This window comes from Danio rerio, chromosome 19 (assembly GCF_049306965.1).
Source record: "Danio rerio strain Tuebingen ecotype United States chromosome 19, GRCz12tu, whole genome shotgun sequence".
NCBI classification, from domain to species: Eukaryota; Metazoa; Chordata; class Actinopteri; order Cypriniformes; family Danionidae; genus Danio; species Danio rerio.
The window spans coordinates 50,121,590-50,140,000 of NC_133194.1; the positions used below are offsets into that span (position 1 = coordinate 50,121,590).

The 18,411-nt window shown below is 38.8% G+C and overlaps 1 protein-coding gene across 1 annotated transcript in view; it reads right to left on the reverse strand.

The window, feature by feature from the left end:
- The window catches only part of angpt1 (angiopoietin 1), a 405,920-nt gene that overhangs the window by 336,990 nt on the left and 50,519 nt on the right, over positions 1-18,411 (reverse strand). The window contains exon 2 of the mRNA XM_073930480.1: positions 12,134-12,286. The gene's annotated coding sequence lies outside the window, so the exon portion shown is untranslated. The remainder of the gene's footprint in view (positions 1-12,133; positions 12,287-18,411) is intronic.

An 18,411-nucleotide genomic window follows, 5' to 3' on the forward strand; every position in this document is an offset into this window, starting at 1 on the left:
GAATGGGAAAGAGGATTTAAGTGACTTAGAATGTGGCATGGTTGTTGCTGCCAGACGGGCTGCTCTGAGTATTTCAGAAACAGCTGATCAACTGGGATTTTCACGCACAACCATCTCTAGGGTTTACAGAGAATGCTCTGACAAAGAGGAAATATCCAGTGAGCGGCAGTTCTGTGGGCATAAATGCCTTGTTGATGAGGCCAGAGGTCAGAGGAGAATGGCCAGACTGGTTCCAGCTGATAGAAAGGCAACAGTAACTCAAATAAGCACTCGTTACAACCGAGCTCTGCAGAAGAGCATCTCTGAACACACAACACGGCCAACCTTGAGGCGGATGGGCTACAGCAGCAGAAGAGCACACCGGGTGCCGCTCCTGTCAGCTAAGAACAGGAAACTGAGGCTACAATTCACACAGACTCACCAAAACTGGACAATAGAAGATTGGAGAAACGTTGCTGCTCTGATGAGTCTCCATTTCTGCTGACACATTCGGATGCTTGGGTCAGAATTTGGGGTCAACAACATGAAAGCATGGATCCATCCTGCCTTGTATCAGCGGTTCAGGCTGGTGGTGGTGGTGTAATGGTGTGGGGGAGATTTTCTTTGGGTCCATTAGTACCAATTGAGCCTGGTATCAACCCCCAGCCTACCTGAGTATTGCTGCTGACCATGTCCATCACTTTTGAGCACAGTGTCTCCATCTTCTGATGGCAGCAGGATAACACCATGTCATAAAGCTCAATCATCTCAGACTGGTGAACATGACGATGAGTTCACTGTACTCAAATGGCCTCCACAGTCACCAGAGCTCAATCCAATAGAGCAGCTTTGGGATGTGGTGGAACACGAGCAACTGTGTGATGCTATCATGTCAATATGGAGCAAAATCTCTGAGGTATACTGTCAGCACCTTGTTAAAACTATGCCACGAAGGATTAAGGCAGGTCTGAAGACACTGTAAATAAAGACTGGGTTCCACACAAATGATCTGTGTTAGGAAAGCATGAAGGAATTGTGTTAACTTATTAGGTTTTACAAGTTTAAGTGATGTCATGTGTGAGTTTGGCTTGGAGTCATGTGTGAGTCTGTTCATTTCTTAAAGAACAAACATTTAAAGAGCTTTAAGAACATTATTAATTTTAAGAGAATAAACCATGAAAATTCAAAGTGCACAGTAAAAATGCTGTCTTCCACACAAACCCTTCATGTTGCACCAACACAAATCAATTAAGTTAACTTAATTGTTTTATGTTCAATCCACATAAAAATCTGTAAAATAAATAAATTAATTTAAAAAAAAATTAAAAAAAAAAAAAAAAAATATATATATATATATATATATATATATATATATATATATATATATATATATATATATATATATATAGTTGTCACAAAAAGGTAAGAATTGTGTTGTTTTAGCTCATTTTAAATGTTTGAACAAGCCACAAAAGTCCATGTTTGAGTGTAGAATTAAAGTGTTCTTGTAATATTATTATAAACTCCTCTCATCTGCCAATTTTTCCTATTCTTTGATGCCCTGAACTTGTTTTCGCCCCAGAAATGTATGACGAAAATATCTTTGCAGCGAGTATATCACAGCCTTCAGGGCCCCTTAAATATTACGAGTAAATTGAGAGCAGAGGAGAGAAAGAGAGAAGCTAAAGCAGATAATCCTGAATGGATGGAGGAGGAGCAGCGAGTAGGAAATGGAAGTTACAGCTCCTTCCTGAAGAGAGCGAATCTCTCTAACAGCTGCGCTCCAGACGCAGAAAAACACACATCATCTGCTGGAAACGGAGCTCACCAAATCAGCAACGTCACCTTCAATGAAGCCTGAATTCCTCACACAGAAACGTCTCCAACACTCACACACACACACACACACACACACACACACACCAATTACACACCAGCCGTTTCACAGCAGTAAATTCAGCTAGATGGTGAAGTCAAAATTATTCGCTGTGCTAAAACCATTTTAGGTCAATATTATTAGCCCACTTAAGCAATATTAGTGTTGGATTGTCTCCAGAACAAACCACTGTATACAATGACTTGCCTAATTACCCTAACTTTACCCTAATTACCCTAGTGAAGCCTTTAAATGTCACTTTAATCTGAATACTAGTGTCTTGAAAAATATCTAGTCTAATATTATGTGCTGACATCATGGCAAAGAGAAAAGAAATCAGTTATTAGAGATGAGTTATTAACACTAGTATGTTTAGAAATATGCCAAAAAAAATCTGCTGTCTGTTAAACAGAAATTAGGGAATGAAAAATTTAGGAGGGCTCATAATTCTGACCTCAACTCTATATAAGCATCATTGAGTCACTGGAAGGAGAAACAAACCATACAGATGTCAAAACAGATGTGGAGAAGAAAAGACAGAAGCACATAAAGTCTATTCTGGTCAATGTTTGTTCATACACTGTAAAAGTTAAAAGTGGCATTGTGGTGGAGTTTAAAGTGTTGAGCTGGGAAAGAGACTTGTGGGAGGATTCATTATCTAATATGAAGATAGGACTCAAAAGGACGGCAAAAATGTAGTGCGCACTCATTGTGATGTTTTAAAGGGGAGCTATTACGCTACTTTTAACAAGATGTAAAATGTGTCTCTGATGTGTCTGGAGTGTGTGTGATTTAATCCATTTTTGTGAATCAGTTCTACTGAACCGGTTTAAATAAATCAATTAATTATTTGTTGGCATTTTGGGTTAATAAATACCTGAATGAAAATTATTAAATATCATTGACATGCTATTGTAGATATTCACATGTTTGATAAATTTGCAGTTTTATCAGAGTTCTATGATCTTGATATAAATGTTGATATACATGTTGAGATATAAATATAAATAAATCATTAAATTAAATTTCTTCCAATGGTGTTACTGTTAATTCTCAGATTAGATGTGCTTATAAATGTCATGCAGTTGTAATTTCTCAATCAGCTGTAAAAAGTTTTTTTGTGCATATAGTTTAAATAATTAATAATTAAAATACAAAAAATCATTTAGGCAACATGGTGGTTAGCACTGTGGCCTCACAGCAAGAAGGTCGCTGGTTCGAAACCTGGCTGGGTCAGTTGGCGTTTCTGTGTGGAGTTTGCATGTTCTACATGTTCTTGCATGTTCTATTTGGGTGTGTGTGTGAATGTGTGTATGGGTGTTATTTTAGTACTAGGTTGCAGCTGGAAGGGTATACGCTGTGTAAAACATATGCTGGAATAGTTGGTGGTTCATTCCACTGTGGCGACCCCTGACAAATAAGAAACGAAGCCAAAGGAAAATGAATGAATTAATTAATTTCTAATTTAAAATAAGAAAAATATTTTTATAGCATTATATAAATAATAAAATAACATTAATAATATAAATAATAACTGTACATTTATCATATGAAAATGTTATATGAAATAACGCAGCAATAAAATGTGACATTCAAAATGTTTTCCCCTCATTGTTTTTCCCTTCTTGTTAAAGAAAATCGATCGCCTTTTTATTAAAGTTATGACTGTTAATAAACTAGCAGATGACAAATGAATACAATACAGTACTGTAGTTGCCATTTAAAAATAATCAAACCCATTTCAGAGCAAGTGTAACACTGACTAAATATTTTATTCAAAATATATACATTTTCCATTTTAACTCCCCGACCCCATTGTAAGATCAGACACAATTTAAGTGCGTAAATCTGCCTGAAGATTTGCTCACTTCCACTCTGAAATTACCGTCATAGCAGCAGTTTCTTTATCAGAAATCGTGCGCTGGATGCTTTCAGAAAGTGCTCCGCCATTCTGTTCTATCAAATGTTTTGTTTGTCATTATTTTGGCACGCAGAACACGAGTGCTTTTAAACACATTTCTGTTTACGCCTCTTTCCTTATCCGCTCTCTTATTTACCGGAGTGCTGGTGGAGAAGTGCGGGGAATAAATTCATTTATTTCTCAAATGCTCAAACGAGATAAAATCTCTTTTGTCTCAGAGGCGGTGAAGGTAAAAAACTGTTGATAGCAGGAGGAGCTGTCGGCAGCTGTTATAAAGGAAAATACAACAGAGTGTTTCCATTAATAATAATGCACTGGTGCTGTGCTCGGGGTTTTATTGGCTTCTCCACTGGATCTGTTTATCAGAGCAATTATTCTCTCAGTTGTGCTGTCACTTTCACCCAGCGTCACATCAAGCTCTGTGCCACTACTGTATATACAAGCAGATGTTCTGGATGTGTTTATGCCTTCAGTTCTGAAACTTCGTGATGGCTTCATTTTGCAAATGATGTTTCTGTTAAGTCACAATTGAAGTCATTTTTGCTTCTCAGTGCTGGATGAGGATTACAGAGTCTAGCAAAGTAGACAAAACTCTGTAAACGGTAATCGTACAGCATCTCAGCTACTAATAACTGACAAACAGGGTCTGAATCCTTTCTGACCTTTACAGAAAACTACATATACATACACACACACATGGTATAGGGGTCTGCCAAATCAAAAATATATAAAAATATATATTAAAATAAATAAATAAATTACATATACATATACATATATACATATATATATATATATACATATATATATATATATATACATATACATATATATATATATATATATATACATATACATATATATATATATATATACATATATATATATATATATATACATATACATATACATATATATATATATATATATATACATATACATATACATATACATATACATATATATATATATATATATATATATATATATATATATATATATATATATATATATATATATATATATATATTTCCATGTGTGTGTGTGTGTGTGTGTGTGTGTGTGTGTGTGTGTGTGTGTGTAAATAAAAATAGAAATAAATAAAATATAAATAAAAATAAATTAAATATACTTACATACATACGTACACAATATATAAAAAATTAAAAATAAAGAGAATTAATAAATTAATGAATAAATAAATGAATAAATACATAAAATGAATACTTGAATGAATTAATCAATCAATCAATTATATAAAAAATGATTAAATAAATAAATGATTAATCGAATGATGAAATGAATGAATAAACACATAAATAAAAAAATAAATAAATAAAATAAATAATGAATGAACTAATAAAAACATAATAAAAAATTTACGAATAAATGAATAAAAAATTAAATGAATGAATGAATAAATAAATACGTAAATATAAAATTAATGAATATATATATATATATATATATATATATATATATATATATATATATATATATATATATATATATATATATATATATATATATATATATATATATATATATATATGTATGTATATATATGAATAAATAAATATATTTCAAAGAAAATAAAATAGAAATTATCTTCGTTTAAAAGTTTTCACCCCCCAGCTCCTAATGAATATTACGCGTTTGAACCTTTTTTTTAATAATAGTAAAAATAACTATCACAGATGTCTGCAAGGTATATATACATATAGTATATATACATAATTAGCTTTTAGCATTTTCTTGTGAACTTCTTTTATGTAAAAATATATTTCCCAGCACGGTACTGTGAAAAAATATAAATATAATAAAACATGCATTTCATATTATCTTTTATTTTATTTCAATTATTCCCATTTTCACCATTTCTGCAAGGGGTTCATAAACTTTAAAGCAGAACTGTAATATAAAATTGCAAACAAAGCAGCTACAAATACTGGCGTTACAAATATGCACATATGAATTCAAATACATCAACTATAGTTTTACATCTCCCAAGTACAGCCACGTTCTCTTTCTTGCTCAAACTTTATTTCCCCATTCTCAGTCTCTCCTTTCATCTGTCAAGCAGAATAGCTGTCAGTTCTGCATTGGGAACAGCAGCTGCCTTTATAAGTGATCAGATGAAGAGGAGACGCCAACAGAATAACAGGACAGACTGAGACGCAAAAACACATTCAATCAGCAGCCCTTCAACAAGGGGAAGACGTCTGGAATTGAATCCAACACGCATACACATCACACGCGTTGATCTGCATTCTGACTGTCGTGTGCATCTCTATGTAAAATCTAAATAAAAAGTGTGTTAAGTGAACATATTGGTAGCGATTAGTGAATGAATGCAGCGGTCAGTCTACTGTTTCAGAACATTGTCGTTTTCACAGGGATCATTGTCAATATCTCACATTTTAAGAAACATTTAAGACATTTTGGAGCAGTAAACATGTCAGGCTAAATGATTAAAACAAATCATTAACTTCTGCTGCCTTTATTAGCTTCAAAACCACAGACTCCTGAATAGGCATGTTTGGAGATCTTTCTTTTTTTGTGGATATAAAGTAAAGCCACTGCACTGTTAACAGCATGCTTGGTTAAGTGATTTGCATTTTAAAAGGGTGCCCCAGAGTGTATTTTTAAGGCTTGGTTGCGTTTACGGGGTTAAAAAAAAATAATAATAATAAAAATAATAAAAATCTTACTTTAATTATATACAGCTACTCAGCTAACATGAAAATCACTGTCATATTTCCTAGTTCCTCCGAAAGGCCCACCCACAAGAGGCTCTGATTGGTCAGCTAACATTGAGTGCTGTGATTCGTGAAACTAGAAGAGATTCTGGAAGCTGTCCTTTGTCAAATGCTAGAGCTATATATTTGTTATAATTCTATAGAACTTAATTAAAATAAATTGTAAGCACTTCCTCTTTGTGCCGTGCCCAAATACAGAAACAGAAGCGTTTGGATGCCATTTCAGCTTTCTTTGCTATAACATTACAGCGTCTCTGGTAAATGCGCGTAACCTGAAGCGTTTGTGATCTCACTAGACCGGATGTATTTTTTGTAGTCCTGAAACTTGTTTCGCTGTAGGCTTTGCTAAAGCTATTTGCATACAGACCACCGGGGAATCTCCAGATCATTGATATATGTGTATATATCTGGCTCTGGATGGCCACAGTCCTCCACTGCAGCTTGGTCCCGCATTCATTTCAAAGGAGCGCTACCCTGTACTAAAATGGCGGCTCTGTTGACGCATTCATTCTAATAGAGAACAGCAGGGTGGCGACATCTAATGTATATATCTATGGAAATTAGTTTGTGAAACTTTGCTTAAATGTATTTCTGTATGTATGTATTATATCATCTTTGCTTCAAATTACCAAAAACGTATTACCGCTTGTGTGAGGCGTTTCTAATGCAGCATCTATGGGACAGAACAGTAAATTTGACGTTATTCTTCCCTTTGGCTGCCGTCAGTCTCATTTTTTTACCTTTTTCTGAAAGTCTTTATAGCATCATCGTGGAGTTTTTCTTTAATTATTAAAAAAAATAGAGTTAAAAAAAATAAAAAAATATATTTGTTGTCTTATTGTTGAAGTCTTCCCAAATATGATGACTTCCGCTACTGAGAAACCCGGAAATGTAAAAGGTCTATACATATTGACCATTACACTTTTCCCCATTCTACACTACAGGAGTGACACATCTTGTGTGTACTACAGTCTTTGGTAGCACACATTAGAAAAGAAAACCAAGTCCATCGTGTGGATTTATGACGTAGGCAGTATTTGGGTTACAATAACAACTTGTGTACTCAGCTCAACCTTGAAAGGGCCTCAACTTTCTCCCTCCACATAAAGCTGCCCTCATTCCAGCACGTAATAAAAGAGGAAACACTATACATATGACTGTCACCTCCCAGGGGCTTCAGAAAGCAGACAAACTCATGGCGTCTGGAGGCCGCGAGCGAGCGGGACGTGGCTTTATGATGTTTCATGTCAGTGATTTGTGTCTAGAATTTATGCCAGAGTCATTGTAGTCAAGTTCCTGTCCTGTAAATCACGGCCGCAGCTGGAGCTTTAATCCCGCTCCAGTTAGAAGAAAAAAACTCTGCAAACATAAAGAAAGCCCGGGGACATTTGCGGATGACAAGATCTGACAAACCACCGGCCCTCAGGCTGCAGATCTACAGAACTCTCCAATGAGAAACGAAAGACACTTGTGAAATATAGTTGAGGTTACCTCATCGTAGAGGCTGGTCGATAATGAAAAATAAATCATAATCAGGATTATGTCAATTATTTGTCAATACAGTGACTTAAAGGGCCATGAAACCCCCTCGTTTCAGCAGGGTGTTTTCACACCTCTACTTTGGAAAAAGTCAGAAAAGTGGGCGTGTCCAGCTCGGTTTAGGGGGGAGTGTCGGAGGAACTAAAGTGGGAGGGTGTGGGAGTGTCTAATTGGGCGCACTGAGTTTTAAAGTCAAAATACACACATACAGGGGACTAAGTGACTGTGTTTACATGGACATCTGTAGTCGAAATATTTGCCAAATTATGAAATGGTGGACTTTAACTGCAGTTTGGCTCTTTCATTGAGGTATTCATTCATCATTCATGTCCCTCACAACAAACGAGATATTTGATTTGAGGATCTGCTCTAAGCGTGTATTTTTCATGCAATGTTTGATACCGCAGGGCGAATGAGAGAAAAAAACCCTCTGCATTTCCCGGAAGCTTAGATGCACACGGCAGGTAGTGTCAGAAAGCCGCGTGTGTTATTCCGGTCACTAAATGCGGTTAAAGTTTGGTTGTGGTGCTAACATGTTTACACTCGGTGCAATAGTTAGTTCGATACGAACAAACTGAATAAACAAAGAGCACTGGTCGCTCACTTACCAAATCTGTAGAGACAGGACAATCACCAGCAACTAGAGCCGCGTCTTTATTAAGAGGAGACTACAAGCGAATCCGGACCTCAGCGTTTGCAGATGAGAACAGCTCTCAGGTAAACAATGTTCCTCCTTAGACATGTAAGTTATCGTTGTCGCGTACACTGTTAATCCACACGTGACTCCAGCTGAGCTCTCACAGAGAGAAAATGAAAACAAAACTTCACTGCAGCAAACTATAAAAGCAACACTTCATGCTTGTTTTGCCAACACAACGTGGCGTGTCTGTCGTCTAAACATTGTGACAGTAATGAATATTAATGAAGTTGCACAATAGAGCGCGCTGATTGGTTTAAACCAAGCCTTACTCATGCATTAATGCAGCACACTGTAAGACGTAATAAGACACACTCTGGCACAGACGTCCAGTCTGCACGCTGGAATACACGCTATTATCTCATGACCGTGACGCAGCTTCAAAATTTGTTTCAAACCGGAAGTACGAATTTGCTTGAAATAACACAAAAACAACAAATTTACACTTTTAGTGAAATATAGGTGTCCTAATAGTGTTTTTAGCAGTGTGGGACACATATACCACTGTCAACAGCTCAACACATGTGTTTTGGTGTTTCGTGACCCTTTAACTCTTGTGTGTGTGCTGCTGGGGATGTTTTCATTGACTCTGGAGTGATTGGGAGTCTTAATTTGGCCACAACTTCCTCAGTGTTTCAGCAAATGAAATTATTTCTAAGCTGTGTCTCATTTCAGAGGCTGCATCCTCCGAAGGATGGTATATAACACACACTGTCTCTTTAAGAGCAGAATAGATCCATCTTCCTATTACACATGCATTTTTAATCAACTAAATGTTCATTTAATAAATACCAAATCATGGGATTATGTGAAGTGTTTGTTTTTTTTTTGACAATTTGACACTGTTGCAAAGGAATAAATGGAAAATACTGGAAAAGAGACTAAATATGAAGCAATAATCCTTTTATCTTGATTATTACTTTTCCAGAATCATTGGAGGCCAAAGATAAAATGGAATTTCAATTAATTGCACAGCTCTACCTCACCATGTTTTATCAATTGAGGTTAACTTTGCTCTTTCAGTCTGCTTGCTTTTCAAAATAAGCTAAATTAAGCTTTTTAACAGAGCAAGAAACCTAAAAATGTGCACAGCAGTCAGTTATCAATACACCGGATTAATTCCTGAGGCTCTGTGGAGATTAGCTCACTCTCACGCGCGCACACACACACACACACACACACACACACACACACACACACACACACACACACACACACACACACACACACACACACACACACACACACACACACACGGTCATGACCTTTCATTGCCTCCAGAATCATTTTTGTCATCACTCTTTGACGAATGACATCAGGCACATAAAAAGCAGAGACGTTTTGTGAAGATCGGGGAGTAAAATTTATCTCCAGCTCAGTTCGTCAGAATATAAGCAGCTTTATGAGTTTCCTTCAAAACCTGTCTTGTGCTCAGATTGGCTGCTTAGCTCACTTACACTTTTATGAGGTCAGTCTTTTTTACTTATTTTTTTTCTCCAAAGCTCTCTGTGTTTAAGTATATATGGGTCTATAAGGCGAGACCACTCATTTTGAAGTCTGTATTCAACTCAATTTGCAGTGATTTTTTTTAAGGTCTGAAAAACACTGGATTGTATTAAAGGCAGCTATGGTGAAAAACGTACCTTTCAAGCTGTTTGGACAGACATGTGTGAAAGTATAGTGGATAGACCGTCATATTAGGCTGAAATAAACACACACAGTCCTTTTTTTCAATTTAACAACAAAAAAACGGTAGACCAATTGGAGCCGTTTTCAGACCGACCGTAACTTTACATAGGAGTGCGGTCCCCCCGCCCACCAATATTGATTGACAGCCTCGCGTCATGATCATATCTTCAGTTTCTTGTTTAACGTCCGTCATTTTCAGCGTGTGAGTCAAAGTGATATCACTAAAGGAACATCCGTGCTGTATTTTTAGATGTAAGGCATTGGCCTCAACACAAGATCAATATTCTCCATATTATCGATGTAATTGGAATTATTGCTTGTACCTTTTGTGTGGCGCCGTGCACTTCGGAGTTCTGGGCGTGGGTTTCTGTCGGGGTGCACGCAGCGGAGCTTCGGGTCAGCGGCTCGGCGCAGCGTGGGTTTCTGTCATGGTGCACGTGGCGGAGCTTCAGGTCAGCGGCTCGTCGCCGTTGTGTTTGCCCTGGTGGAGGCCTGTGTTTGGAGTTCTGGAATGCGTGGCGCGAAGATTCGGGACACTTCATGTTTCTGCCACTGAGTCTCTGGTGTGCCGTATCGCGGTGCATTCGGTGCCTCAATCAAAGTTAATTCAGTGTGTGTGGTTATTAGTCTCGGTGTACAAGCTTGGCACTTTTACACCTAGACTATACAAATACACAAATGATTGTGTACTCTCTGCTTGGTCTGTGTCCGACTTGTACATGTACGACTGAATGCTCATCCTAGCATAGCTTAGCTTCTCTCTCTCTGTCTGTCAGCCTGTCTGTTGTAAACACAGAGTGTAGGAGCTCTTGGCTCCGCCCCCTTGTTACGTTGGGCGGGAAGCCAAAACTGTGAAGCAACACGCCCCTAAAACAGCAAACTGTGTACACGCCCCCAACATGACACTCTTGAACATATTATAATAAAAACATCTGAACTGTGTGTTGAACTGAACCTAAACTGGCACACTCAAAAAAAATAGAATATTAATATTAAATCATAAGAAAGGGGTAAACTATGTGCCCTTTAACACAACATTGTAATGAATGTGTGAACTGTCTTTTATAGAAAAAGTCCACAACATCCATGCCTGTGTGAACAGAGCTTATTTTAATTTACCAGTAAAGTTGTTCAGGAAATGTTCCGGATATTTACCGGTATCACTGTGTGAAAGGGACAAATGTCTATGTAACAAATAATGTTTGTAACAAAATATTTATAGTGGACAGCAAGTTCTTCTTTAGTCAAACTGTCACTAGAAAGCTGAATGATTGGGGTGTTTTCATTTGAAGTTGCAGTTAACTATGATGTCACAAACTCTATTCTTCAGAAGCCTCGTGACATCATAGTTAGAGTTTGGTTAACTGCTGCTGGAAGGTTAAGCTAGGAAGCTACATTGTGACTTTCTGCAGATTTCACAGTAAAATCCTCAGTTTCTCCTGCAGTAATGCCGGCAATCAGGCACATGTTTAAACAGCTGTTTGGGCGTTTCACCCCTTTCCAGCGCAGAAGGGAAACGCAGCAATGTGCAGCGCAAGACTTAACAGAACAGAAACTTCCAGACACACCTGTACAAACTGAGGCCTTCAGTGAAAAGTCGAGGAAGAAATGGCGCAAGATGTCTAGAAAGAGCCAGCATGGAGAGAGAGAGGAGAAAGAGCGATATTTCAAACCTTCAGCAACAGATGAAGACCTTCTCCTTCAGAGCTCTTCTTCCTCGATGGTTCCGCCTGCAGTTCATTTGGAGCCAAAATGGAGAATCGTTTTGGTGGACATTGACAGTGAGGATGATGAAGATGATGAAGTGATGGAGGTAGATGAAGAACCTGAGGTCAGACAAGAAGATACGTCTCAGAAAAAGGAGATTGATGATCTCTCTGACCAAATGATGAGGCTTTCTTTGTAAATCCTCCTGATTGTAAAAGAGACCCATTTGACATTGTTTATTTATTTAACAGCAATCCTGTCTGGAAATAAAAACTGTGCATCTAAACCAAGTGTGCCGCAAGCCTGTGTTTGAGTGAAGGTCTCGGCCGTTAGATCGCCCCCTGGGGGCTGGCTGCAGTACAAGTCATAAAGCCCGCCTCCTCCGTGTTAATGAAGGAGACTTGAGCCCAAAAAAAAAAAATTATTACACTTGCAATAAAATGTCCCGAAAGATGGTTCTGGTGGATTAAGGCACTGGTTATTGTGCTGAAATAGTTGCAGATCTTCATTTTTGTAAACAGTTTGTTTTTAAGCAGTAATTAAATGCTGGGCGTGTCATCGTGATTGACAGCTGTGATTGACAGTTTCTCAAAGCAGCGCATCTGAGCTTCGGCAGGAGACTGAAGTGTTATTATTCGATTTCTGTGTTATTTTACCATGACAAAATGAGTTCAGCAGTAAACTATAGTTTCTGACATACATGATCCTGGTGGAACACTGTTTCTTCGCTAAGGTCAGGGCTTATTTCGGGCTTTATTAGTTTGCTGATACACGCCTAGCCACCCAGATGGCAAAATAAACTCGGACCAGTTCGGCTAGATTCTCGCCTGCCGGAGACTTACCCCTCAGAGCTCAGACTGACTACCTCTGCTGGACCTACTCCGGATGCCTGGACTCAAAGCCCGATTCCAGCCCGAGTCAAATCAAGCCAGATGCAGCGAGCCGGCGCTGCCGCATGCGAGCCTGAATCAGCCCGCGACGCCGCGAGTAGGTTATGCGCTGCGACCCGGAGCTGGCACGATTGAATATATAAAACCCTCATATTTGTTAACGTTATTACATCCATCTGTGTTGATATGACAGCAAACGCATGCTGAGAAGTTCGGGGGGCGTGGTTGATTTTACATAAAGCGTTTGGTTGGAAGCTTGACTCCGCTCATTTTCGCGGCTCCTCCTCTGGCTCCATCAGACAATCCTTCTGCGCATGTCTGGCTCCAATTTCAGCAGTCTTTTGCGACAGTTTGTGCCCGTCAAGCAGGCGTTTTGCCCTCAAGGCGTTCAATGGGAAAAGGGGCTGTCGCGTCGTCTATATTTTTTACAGTCATTGATCTAAACACTGAAATGTGGCCTCCATAGCGAAATTTCAAACATAGTGTTTTAAAATATTTAATGAACTTTTTTCCAGATATTACAAAAAATATGGAGCATTTGTCAAGTTTAATTAATAGTTTTTAACTTAATATTTACCACCTTTTACCACCAATTTCCAAAATAAGTTGTAAAAAACTATATCATTAACAACATAACAGTAAACTCTGCTAAATCAAAAAACTAATTTACTTTGACATTGTTAATACCTTTTTCAATTGACAGGGTTTTTAATTTGATTGATTTCTCTTATTACCGAAACATCGTACACGACTGACAACCATTTTGCTCATGTTTTAATAAAACCTGAAAACATTTTCATAAATATGTGACAAATGCGACAAAACATAATAATTAGTTGATTCTGCAGATGCATTTAAAGGGAAATTACATTTTCTATTAAATAAATGAACACTTAAACATTGGTTATACAGGGCTTGAAATTGCGACCATTTTGGTTGCATATGCGCCCGAAATTTAAGTTATGCGACCTCATAATATGTATTGGGAGCATTTGTGCGACTGCATATAATGGTTGTAGTGCGACCCGTTTTGGTTTTTTCTAAAATCGGTCTTTCCTGCCGCTATATTGGTTCATATTAGCTGTCAATCACTCAAGACTTACTGCTGTCAGTCGACAGGGAGGGAGCATTTGTGAGTTTTAGGAACAAAACATAGTAACTTGACTTCTAGTTGATGATTTGGTGTCAGAAGTGTCTCTATGAAAGGTGAAGGCCTCTAGATTTTGCTGATTTGAGCTCAATAAATCTGATCATGTCTTGATGTTGACTGATTTGATGAGGACAGTGCGGTCTGACTCTGCTCAGACTAAAGTCTCTTCACTGAACAGAAATAATGTCCAGTATAGAATATAAAGTCCTGCTGCAGTGGAGACAGAATGAATATTGTGTCTGACTCCATCATGAGCTTGGAGGACTGCATCCATACATCTCTGACATGACTCACATCACTGATTAATAAAGTCATCTGGAATGGTGAAGAAAGCCTTCAGCAGGACTCCCAGAGTTCATCAAGATTCATACTTAATGCCTCCTCCATCTTACCTAAAAACATGCTCAATAATGTTCATGTCTGGTGACTGGGCTGGCCATTCCTGAATCAGCTTGACCTTCAGGATCTTTGATGTGGAGGCTGAAGTATGAGCAGGAGCGCTATCCTGCTGGAGAATTGTCCCTCTCCTGTGGTTTGTAATGTAATGGGCAGCACAAATGTCTTGATCCCTCAGGCTGCTGATGTTGATCATCCACTCTGCAGATCTCTCGCACACCCCCATACTGAATTAACCCCAAACCATGATGTCTCCTTCACCAAACTTGACTGATTTCTGTGAGAATCTTGGTCCATGCTGGTTCCAGTAGGTCTTCTGCAGTATTGGTGATGATTGGGATGCAGATCAACAGATGATGCAGCAGAGAAATCCACCTTCTGGCACTTCCAAATCATCCACTAAGTCAAGTTATTATCTGTTTCTCAGGTTGTATATATGGCTTATTACCTTTGGTCAAGACTTCTCTTGTTTTTAATGCCTATGATGAAAATGAACGGAGAAACACTTCCAGAACTAGCACTGCAGAAATGTCCACATGCACTGACTGCAGTATATTTGCTGTATACTGAGCATTAGAGCGTACTACAACTGATCTGAAATATATTCAGCACAGTCCCAGCTCCACACAACTTTCTTCCTCTCCAAGGTCAGCGATGTATTTAGCCGGCATGTTCATTTCCTTTCTGCCACCGCAGCATGTTCTGGCTAAACGCAGCACTTTTCATACACCCAAAGAAATGAGTGATGGAGTTGGATCACAACGGATGAGAGATGTAAAGGTGGGAGGTTAAGGTGCAATTTTTTGTCAAGCATTAGCCCTTAATTCATCCCACTGGGAACCCGGTAATTTCTGATGATACTCTGACATTTACCAGCCGACCACAAGCCAGGCTTTAGTATTTATAGACGCACAAAATCCTGCAATGATGTAAAACACAACCGCTAAATGATCAGATTTATTCCAGAAAGCCACCGTAAACACAGTGTCTGGCATCATGCTTGGTGGAAATGTAGGCATTGCCCTTAGCAACTTCAATTCAGTTCATCTTTATTTCTCTAGCGCTTCTACAATGTAGATTGAGTCAAAGCAGCTGAACACAGAAGTTCTAGTAAACTGAAGTGTCAGTCCAGTTTTCAGAGTTGAAGTTCAGCTCAGTTCAGAGTGGTTTAATTTTCACTGCTGAAAGGTCAAACACTGAAGAGCAAATCCATCAATGCAGCTCCACAAGTCCCAAACCAAACAAGCTAGTGGAGACAGTGGAGGAACAATCTTGACAAGCTGACCAAAGTGAAAAGAGAAACCAGGCTCAGTTGGCGACGACCATTTCTCCTCTGGCCAAACGTCTTGTGCAGAGCTGCAGTCTAGGCACTGGAGACTAGAGAAGGCTGGACACTCATCATGGAGAATCTGCAGATGTGAGTAGGTCACCGGTGGGTGTTCAGGCTGGCCCACAGGATCAGTGCAGAGACTCCTCTGTAACTGGTGTCTTTAAGAATCAGTCCCATGCTCTCCACTCCTCCAAATGTTTTTTTGTGAACAATGAAGTATTGCAGTGGATCATAAGACTCACACTTTGGATCATATTGTTCACTGTACTTAAATGGCCTCCACAGTCACCAGAGCTCAATCCAATAGAGCGGCTTTGGGATGTGGTGGAACGGGAGATTGGCATCATGGATCTGCAGCAGACAAATCTGCAGCAACTGTGTGATGCTATCATGTCAATATGGAGCAAAATCTCTGAGGAATATTTCCAGTGACTTGTTAAATCTCTGCCACCAAGGATTAAGGCAGATCTGAAGGCAAAAGGGGTCCAACCCAGTACTAGTAGGTGTACCTAATAAAGTGGCCGGTGAGTATATTGAATGAATAATATTGAAAAAAAAATATTATGTTGTTTTTTTTTGAGAGAGAGATTTTAGATTGAGACAAACCACTAACATAAGTTTGCTTTCTATTTATTATTTAATCACAGTAAAGCAAATATCAGAAAAAAGCATCTAGCCTAACAAACAAATAGCAAACAAAGAACAAAACAAACAAAACAAAGAACACACGCAGCGATCTCAGATCAGTTCATCCAGACATTTTAATCTGATTCACGAACTTGTTTGAAGAACCAAATTAGCCAGAGATCAGTTATCAAGATTAAAAGATCCAGGATCTGCCAAATCATCTTAGATCATTTAAGCGAGCTACGAAGAACAGACCCCTGATGCCTTCCGGCTGCTAACCTAAACAACAACCTTCTGGAAGCCACAATGCAAACCTTCAAAAATGAGTTTTCAAGAGTTCGCAGTTCGCAAGAGTTCAGTGAGATCCTCGAGCCTGGGGCTCCCCCCGTTGCAGGGCGAGAGGGAAGTCCGAGTTCAGGTAGGTCTCGAGTACTCCCCTGCTTGATAATGCTGGAAGTAGATTAAAATGCTATGAAGTGTCTATGCTGTCAATTTAGATTTGTCTACTTATGTTATTTACTTATGTTACATGTTATTGGTCTGTGGGAGGAAACCGGAGAGCCTGGTGAAAACCCACGCAAACATGGGGAGAACATGCGAACTCCGCACAGAAAAACCGACCTGGCCAGGTAGAGTCCGAGCCGGTGGCATTCTTGCTGTGCGACTGTGGTGCTAACCACTAGGCCTCCGTGCTGCCCTGAAAAGGAAATGGGAGGAGTAGGGGTGGAAGGGGGGATTCTTCAAGACGAAGATGGTTGAGGTAAGATACTCTAGTTATTTATAGTGGTTAAGGAGTCGTCTGATTGGTAAATCAGGGGATTCTTCAAGACGAAGATGGTTGAGGTAAGATACTCTGGTTATTTATAGTGGTTAAGGAGTCGTCTGATTGGTAAATCAGGGGATTCTTCAAGACGAAGATGGTTGAGGTAAGATACTCTGGTTATTTATAGTGGTTAAGGAGTCGTCTGATTGGTAAATCAGGGGATTCTTCAAGACGAAGATGGTTGAGGTAAGATACTCTAGTTATTTATAGTGGTTAAGGAGTCGTCTGATTGGTAAATCAGCATTAGCTAATGTGGACCAGGTGCTATCAATCATAAGCACGTGCTCCTCTCGAAACTAGTTTATAAATAAACTTCAGTTAAAGTGCTTTTAATTACAATAAATGTGAATAATTTGAAAAATACCATTTGTAGCACAATCGTTGTGTAAATACACCATAATATGAGGCTCACAGTATGTTAAAGTCTATATTACAGCACTGAAATTAGTCATGGAATTAAAATCATTAGTAACTTTCATGGCAATTCAGATCACGTTTAACATTAATTAAGCTATAGATCATGTGTCCAAAAATATTGCAGATCACAAATCAACTATAAACTTTCCCACTCCCAGAGCAGAAGTAGTGTGTAAGACAAAACACAGTCCTCCAGCCTCTACAGCTCAGACTTTAGTCTTGAGTTCTGGCTCTGCTGACCATATTAAAAAATTATGCCAAACTTGAATGCCATGCAATATTTAAGTGGCACAAATCGCAGAGGCTGAAGCCCTGAAGCGCTGCTGGATGCATGAGAGTGCTTTCTGCTGGAAGATGGAGACGCGGAGATGAGGAGGATGAAGACTCTCAGATTGTGTCTGATGCCCTGCATGGAGGAGGAAGCAGCAAATCTCCACAGCAGCGACGCCGTCCTCAGAGCAGCCCATAAAACACTAATGAACCAGAGCGGCAGGAACATGAGCTAGTGTGTGTGTGTTTGTGTGTAAGTGTGTGTGTGTGTTTGTGTGCATGTGTGTTTAAGTGAATTGCGTTTGTGTGCATGTGAGCATATGTATATGTTAAATGCATGT